Below are 7,847 nucleotides of genomic sequence, written 5' to 3'. Positions count from 1 at the left end.
ATTTCTTATTTGGAGGCTTGATGTCTGGGAGTCCTTTTCTGCCATAATAGCTGGTGTTCTGGAGAGATACCCTGAGGCCCCCCACATTTCAGTGTGGGATGCACACTGCTTTGTGAACAATGCTGTTTCATGAGAGAATAAAAGAAGAGAGTTTCCAAGTGGTCATGGATCATTTTTGGGGGTGCTGTAGGCTGACTGACTGCACTGGGATCATGCACAGGACTGGTTGCACAGGACCACAGATAATTCCTCTTATAAATGCCATGCTCCACGTCAGTGTGGCAAAAGGACCTCTTTGCAAAGATTTTCCCTGCTTTGGTTAGACTGGTGCCATCAGACCTCTTGCAGAGCGGAAAAAGGGATGTTGCTAATTCAGGAACTGGGGGCAGACCAGGCATCCCCACAAACATTGTTTGGCCAAAGCACTTCCTGTGCCTCAGCCTCCAATTTATCTCCCCAGCAAACATGACCCAGCACTGTCAGATTACAAGTGCTTATCTGCAGGGAGTGATGACTAACTGTGTTTTTACTCTCCTAAACAAGCTATTTCGGGCTTTGGCAGGGGAAGGGTCAGCATCACATGGGCATTCTCTCAAAGACAGGGCCTATGTTTGCTTTCTCCAGTGTTTATGGAATGCTCAGTCTCATCGCCGTGACTCCTCCAGGAACTCTGGTGGGTATTGCTATGATAAACAGTTGGATTCTGGATAACTGAAAACTCGGTTTTGGAGTTTTACAGCCCGGAGAAGTCAGGGGGAGGTTGAGAGGCGAAGGAGTGTATGAAACGTGGCTGGTTCTTGGCATGCATGCTGAAAACTTTGAAGTCTGAAGGGACTTGGGTGTCTGCCTAAGCCAGATAACAAGTCTGGGAGAAGGGAAGAGAGTTTTGTATGCAGATTTGGCCAACAGCTTCTATGTGAGGAGGAGACCAGTGGAAAAGAAAATACAAAGCCAAAGGAAGGTAAAGGAACATTTTCTCACATCCGACAATAATCTAAGTGGTTCCAGCTGTTTGTGTGTTGGCAGGAAGGAGCATCTACTGGTCGTGCAGGATCAGGATGCAAAAATGACTGCTGGCTGGAAAAGTCCTAGTTCTAGTCTTAGTCCTAGTTCCACACACACTGTTTTTCCCAGTTTTACCCAAGACAGGTGCAGTATCTGCAGCAAAATACAATTTGAGATTATGCCTTTGCAATCTGTACCAGTTTGCTGTTTGAAAGTGGTGGTGGCACCTTCAGCACTGAAATGATGATTAGTATCTCTTACCCACCTCACAACTCATCTAACTCCTTGCCCCAGGACATCTGGCATCTCCCTGGAGTGCAAATTCCACACTTTAAGGCCTGCTAGGCCTTTGCTTTCCTCCTAGCAAAGGAGTGAATTTGAAAATCTTTATAGGTGCCCTGAAGGGACAGATTAGAGATTCATGGTTATCAGGGAGGTCAAGGTATAGGAGGGATCCCAGAGTCCCCATCACTGTAATGTCTGTGGAGGTGGAAAATGTGCTTCTGTGCCAGAATATGAAAAAGAAAATGACAGTCTCTGAGACATCAGAATGTTAGAGAGCAGAAAGTGACTATGTAGTCCTGTTCTGAAAGGGTACAAAGGAGTGGAGAAGTTATAATGAAAAATAATTAGGTGAATTAGAAGGGGACTGTGTATAAGGACAATAGAAAGTATTATATTTTAAAGTGGTGAATTTTTTCCGGATACAACTGTGAGTAAATTTTCTACTATGGCTTTGTGGAACTAATTCACACTTTTTTTTTTTTTTTTTGGTTTATTTTTGTTTCAGATTACTTTCTTTTAATTGGACCATAAACAATTTCCTAGTCAAAGGCCTGAAAAAACACCATCACAACAGATACGATCACCAGGAGCATAGAGCATAATGCTTATTAGAGAGGAAGGGGTTTCCTCTTGGAAAGCTTCAGATGATGAAAATCCTTTATCAGGAGACCTGGTCAGAGAACTGAGGTAAACCTTTAAAGTTTCTACTAGTTTTTGTTCTGCAGTTTTTCCATACAACTAAGCTGATAATGTCAATTTTTGTCTACTTCACCTTGCAAAATAACATATAAAAGACAAAATGAAGTGCTTGGCAGCAGTGCTGTGGCACTACCCCGCAGCGGTGATTCCTTACTCTGAACCACAAAGCACTCTTCCTGCATCTGTGGGTTCAGTGGTTGGTAAGGTCTTGCCACGAAGCAGATTAATGAATTAATCTAGATTGGTCCAACAGAGAAGTCTAGGCTGGGGTTTTTCTTTGCCTCCCCCCCGGTCAAAATGATTTCTTTTGCTCAGTTCGGTCTGTAGCACCACAAAGACCGGTGGTGGTAACAGTGGGCTAAGGGCTGGAGAAAGAATCCAGCCCCAAGGACTGTAATGGAGCCCCAGGGGAGAGCCAGTTGCAGTGATTCAGCTGAGCTCTGTAAACCGAGTCATAAACAGCTCTGTGGCCAGATGTGTAATGCTCCTCTACGCTTTTCACTCCTTTCCTGCTGTTTACCACTCTTCACTGGTTTCATTTTGTCAGCTCTAAGGGGCTTTAAGTTCCAGGTGAGACCACACCTGGGGAAGGTTTTTTCAGCGGCAAGGTGTCTTCAGTGTAGAACATGCAGGTACAAAATTCTGCAGACTTGTGTTTCCAAGCAATGGATCTTATTATCCTTTCCCTTAGATTAAAGAGACCTTTAATACCGAAAACATTCTCTGCACACAGACTCTAAACCAATCAGGGTGTAATGTTTAAAGGTGCTAATGGCCTGCCATTAAAGGTCACTGATGTATACACATGCAGACCCTAATTAAAGGGACTGTGTAGGCTAAAAGAGAGTCTTTTGTCTGACAATTAAAGCTCAGAGGTTCCTTTGTATTGCAAAGCAGCACAAGGGCAGAGCTGATATTCAGATCTCACCTTTGAAGGTCACAAGTTTCCAGCAGTTTTTAGGTGAAGGGCTTTTACAAGGGGACAGGAAGTTCTTGTCTTCGATTTAGTGTGAAATTTTAGAAGAGATAAGAAACGTCAGGCAGTTGCTTTTTGGGCAAATCAGTGAGGTCTGTGGTCTCTGTGAGTGGCAGGCTGCCATTTGTTGGCCCTGTTCACAGTCTGCTCCTCCCCACAGAGGTGTGCTGATGAACACTTAATTATAAAGTAATCACATCACAAAAATGGCTCTTTTAATATTGCTAAAAGGACCCCCTGATTTATGATTTATACTATTGTTTAAGAAAAGCTACTATTGATCTACAAAGCAGTAAGAGTATTAACAGTACTGGAAGAAAAAAAAAAGCACAAAACCATTTCAATCTGTTTTTAGATGCAAAACAGGTTTTATATGTAACTTTAAAGTTTCCAGCTACTGTGGAGCTGAGGATAATTATCCTCATTTTAAAAGGTGGAAGGCAGAGGGGCTAATTTCTACCTTTTGAATGTTTAGCACAAAAGAATGAGGTGCTTATGACTGTATACAAAACCTATCCAGACTGATTAATTCTTAGAGTCCTACAAGGAAAGGTTTTCTCACATTATCCATGTGAGAAACTTCCCACTTTTGCTGGACTTGAGTTCAGAGCTGTGAAAAATGATTGTTTAGGTAATATATTGAGCTAATAAGAATAGTGAATTAACGTTGGAGATAAGATAATTTAATATATTAGAAAACAAAAGAGAGAGAAAAAAGTAAAGCAAGCTGAAAAGCATACAGTCCACGTGCTTTACCTGAAAATTGATATTATGATAATCTGTTGTCACAAGAACACTTTTTAGAAAATCTGTTTGATAGCCTAATTTGATCAACGCTACATAAAGTGCAATATTGTGAATATTTTCTTTTGAAGAGTTACATGTTGTTCGCTTGTCATAAAATTTCTTTTTAAAGTGCATCAAAAACTAAAAAAACTACATTAAAGATATCAAGCAATCCAGGTTCCAAGCCTCTCCTATCAGTTTTCAGAATAAGAATAACAATTGCAGGATAAGAGAATAAGACACAAATGCAAACACCCGACTGAAAAAAACCTTGGGAAAAGTTTTGAAGGTAGAAGAGGTCAGTAGACATCCTCAAGTGTGACATTCCAACTCTGATGTTGCTCAGCTCCTCAGAGCTTCTGAATGAAGGTAAATTCAGGCCTGATTAGCACATTTCATGTCTGCCCCCACCAATCTTTGCTTATAGGTGATTTTTCCATTGAAGCAGTTTTAAAAGCAAACCCACTCTGGTGATGCCTAACTTAGGACTGTCCTAGACTGGTATTTTGTACCTTCATGCTGATACAAAGAGTGCTGTTCTAAGAACAATCTAGGCTGTAAAATAATTGGCTGCTATTGAAATACTGATCTCCCCTCTGCTTTCTTCCCCTGCCCAGTTCCTAGTCCCATGGCCCTGTTTTCTCCTTTAGACTTGCTCTGTCCTTTTCCAGATGTGTCCCTGGACTGCTTTAACTCACTGAGCCAACAGAAACCTAACCTTCTCCTAGTCCTCTCCCATCCTTTCCTCACCCTCTTTCAATTAATTTTCTCCCAAGTAGTGAATTAAACCAGCCCAGGGAAGGGAGAAGGGCTGTCCAAACTTATGCCACAGCTAGCCCTGAGCAGGAGGTAGTGGAGTAGAGTGGGATCTACCATTGTTGGTAGTAGTGAATTTTACCTCATACTATCTAGATTATCCCAATATATCTAGATTATCTCATACTATCTAAATTATTTCAGTATTAAGAAATATTTGCCACTAACTTCTTGTAAGGTAATAAAATATATATATATATATATATATATATATATAAATTGTGATTCCACACTTCTCACAATTTTGAACTATTCAACAGCCCCTTTCCCTCCCCCTTCCCCACTTGGTGACCACTGGCTGAATAATCCCTCACATGCAACCCTCGCACAGGGTCACCCTGTCTTCTGGGACAGAGGCACCACAGAATATGAAGCTGGCCAAAGCAGGGATTTAAGACTGCTCTTCTTCAAGGACTGATCTGATGGAAGTCTGTGCCATTCCCATGGCATTGGGCAGATCCTGGCAAAGGCCAGGTTTCAGCACACCAGCATAAAGTTCCTAAGCTGCCAGACCAAAATTCGGTTTGTGGTTAGTATGTGATTTATAATCGACATAAAGCCACACATCATAAAAGAAAATGAAATTGAACTGTGCATTTCCTAAGCAGAAAAGATGTAGAGTTAGAAAGAGGAGAAGTAACAGTTGCAGCAAGGGAGAAGCAGTTCTCCTGGTGAAGATTTCTTTGGCATTCATTCTTCCTTCTCCCTTTCCAGAGGTGGAGAAGCTAGCAGCTACTTGAGAAGAGTTGCTAAAAGGATGGGGGGGGGAAGTGTTCTGCTTTGCCTGTGATGTTCCCATCTGTAGGAAATGATGGACCCTAATTATGCAGATTTCCTTAGTGAATCATCTCTCTCCACTTTCTCTTACAGGAAATAATAGAAAGTAGCAGTGTTCATTAAGTATGTTGGGCTGCTATCCTTGGAGACTAAAATCTCCCTGGAATGGCTCATGTGGTACATACAGTGCAAGCTCTCCACATTAGCATGATTCAGCCCTCCACAATTCACTCTGGAAAGCCACGGGAGAAAAGGGCAATTTAGCACATGGAAGTGCCCACATATTATTCCAGGAAACCTGCATCTGCCCCTGGGGAAAAGAAAGCTACCACAAAACTGCCCAGATGGCACAGCCCCTTGTCCTGAGGTGAAACTCTGAGCTCAAGGGACTCCAATCTGCACAATTTTCCCCCAGAACAGCTACCTTTGCACATGTGTGTGTGTGTATGTGTGTGTGTGTGTGTGTGTGTGTGTGTGTGTGTGTGTATGTGAGCAAGGCAGTTGCCTTGTGATGGTTCCCCTCACATTGTACCAGGTGGTTTCCTGTCCTGGGCTGCCTCTGTCCAGTGGGACAGAACCATGGGAACACTTTTCCATCGAGGAGAACCAGCTTTCACCTTTGGCCCCGACTCCTCTTTTGCTCTTTCGCTCCATCCATCTGTCCTGGTACCTCAGCCCCCTGCTCTTTGCACTCCTACAGACTTCAGTGTGCAAAAGAGACTGAGATGGCCTGGAAAGGGAGGGAGAAATCTCAGCAATGTAAGGGATTACAGTGCAAGGGGCTTGTGGTGCAAATCCTGTGTGTGGCTGGAGATGATGGCAAACCTTGCTGCCAGTGGGCCTGAGGGGAGCTGGCTGCCTCCCTGCCTGCTCACACATCTCCCTTGCCTCTCGCTTGAGGTCTGTGAAACCATTTCTCTTACAGCCCTGATTGCTTACCAAGTGCCAATTAACAATGGCTGTTCTCTGATGTTGACCAACACAGGAGTCAGATGAGGCACTGCCAGGTCAGGCTGCAGAGGCATCAAATGAATTGTAGAGAGTCACTGGATGTCAATACCGAACTGCTTGGTCTCTAAAAGCAAATGCCTAGAGTACACTGCGATAAACCCTCCTGCTTTTCTGTCTTTTGATTCAATAGAAGTGACAGTGGTGACATTTTTGGTCACATTCAAAGCTGAGGCTGTGGCATGTTGAGGGGAGGGGAACAATATTCTGAGAGCTCAGTCTTGTGTGAAACACAAAGTTTCTATTCAGAATCATGGATTTAAAACCTTGGCATGTTTTTGATCTCATAAATACTGGCATAGCATACTTACAATATCTAAAGAGAACGTCTGGAATTCAGATTGTTTTATGTAGTGTTTAATATAGTTGGGGTAGATGTGGAGCACTACGGGACACCATAATTTTCCACACGGAGTATTGTTCCAGGATGCTTCTGAAGCACTCTGGCTCCATCACCATCATATTATACTTGTTAAGTAGAAGACATTAAATAGAAACAGGTGATCGCCCAGTGAGGGCAGGATGGGATGGTGCTTTGCGCTGTGACACGACATCCAGGAAAGTGTATCCTGTCTGAGTGCTGCAAAGACTGTTAGAGTGCAAGTGTTTGTTATTCAAGTGAGGCTGACATTAATCCCCAAAGTCAGTGTTATCCATTCCAGGCTGTGGGACTGCGTAGTGAACAGATGTGCCAGCGCATATGCACAATCCTTATGTGAAAATACAAACCAGTTGTATTTTGGAGGAGCAGGGCTCTGGTATTGGCATTCTCCCCTTGCCTTAGACAGACAGTATTTCTAGATTAAAAGACATCTGCAAACTGTTTTTGTGGTAGTGGGGCAGGAAACATTTTATAGGCATTACATGACTGTACGGTATGAATATTCAAGCTACATTTTATTAAAGTACATAACTCCTCTGACATAACTGGGTTATTTCTTCCTCTAAATTTAGCATACAGCAACACTTATTTGCTTAATAAGGAGCAGTATTTACTTTAAGTTTCCCATGATATTTACTTTGGGACCCAAATCAGTTTCTTATGACTTCAGTGACGATTGGGTCAAATTCTTCCCTATTTTTGTGAAAGAGAGATAGGACCTCTCTCACCATTTTTCCTTTCCAACTTAGAGAATATATATCAAAAGCAGATGTCCAAAAAGTGCTGCAGAAAGATTAAATGAGGAGGAGGTAACCTGGAGAGTAGATACTTTTAAAATCGCTATATAGAGTTTGTAGCCAGTTTCCATACTGAGCTTATTATGAGAGTTCCCAGAAGAGAGAAACCAATTAACTCTTTATTTTGTCAGTAATCATTCTAGGTGTTCTTTAATGGGCATTATTCTTGCTAAATTATGAATGAGCTTTATAGTAAGACAAATGCCATTATCAGAGTTATTTATTCATGGGCTGTCATCCATAACATCCCCACACTAGTTTTTCTCAAAGTTTGGTATCGATCATTTGCTTTAATCAGATGCATCAAGGGACACTC

The sequence above is a fragment of the Poecile atricapillus genome, chromosome 2, assembly GCF_030490865.1.
Source record: "Poecile atricapillus isolate bPoeAtr1 chromosome 2, bPoeAtr1.hap1, whole genome shotgun sequence".
Classification (NCBI taxonomy): domain Eukaryota; kingdom Metazoa; phylum Chordata; class Aves; order Passeriformes; family Paridae; genus Poecile; species Poecile atricapillus.
The sequence above is the reverse complement of the archived record's forward strand: the minus strand, read 5'-3'. Positions refer to the sequence as shown.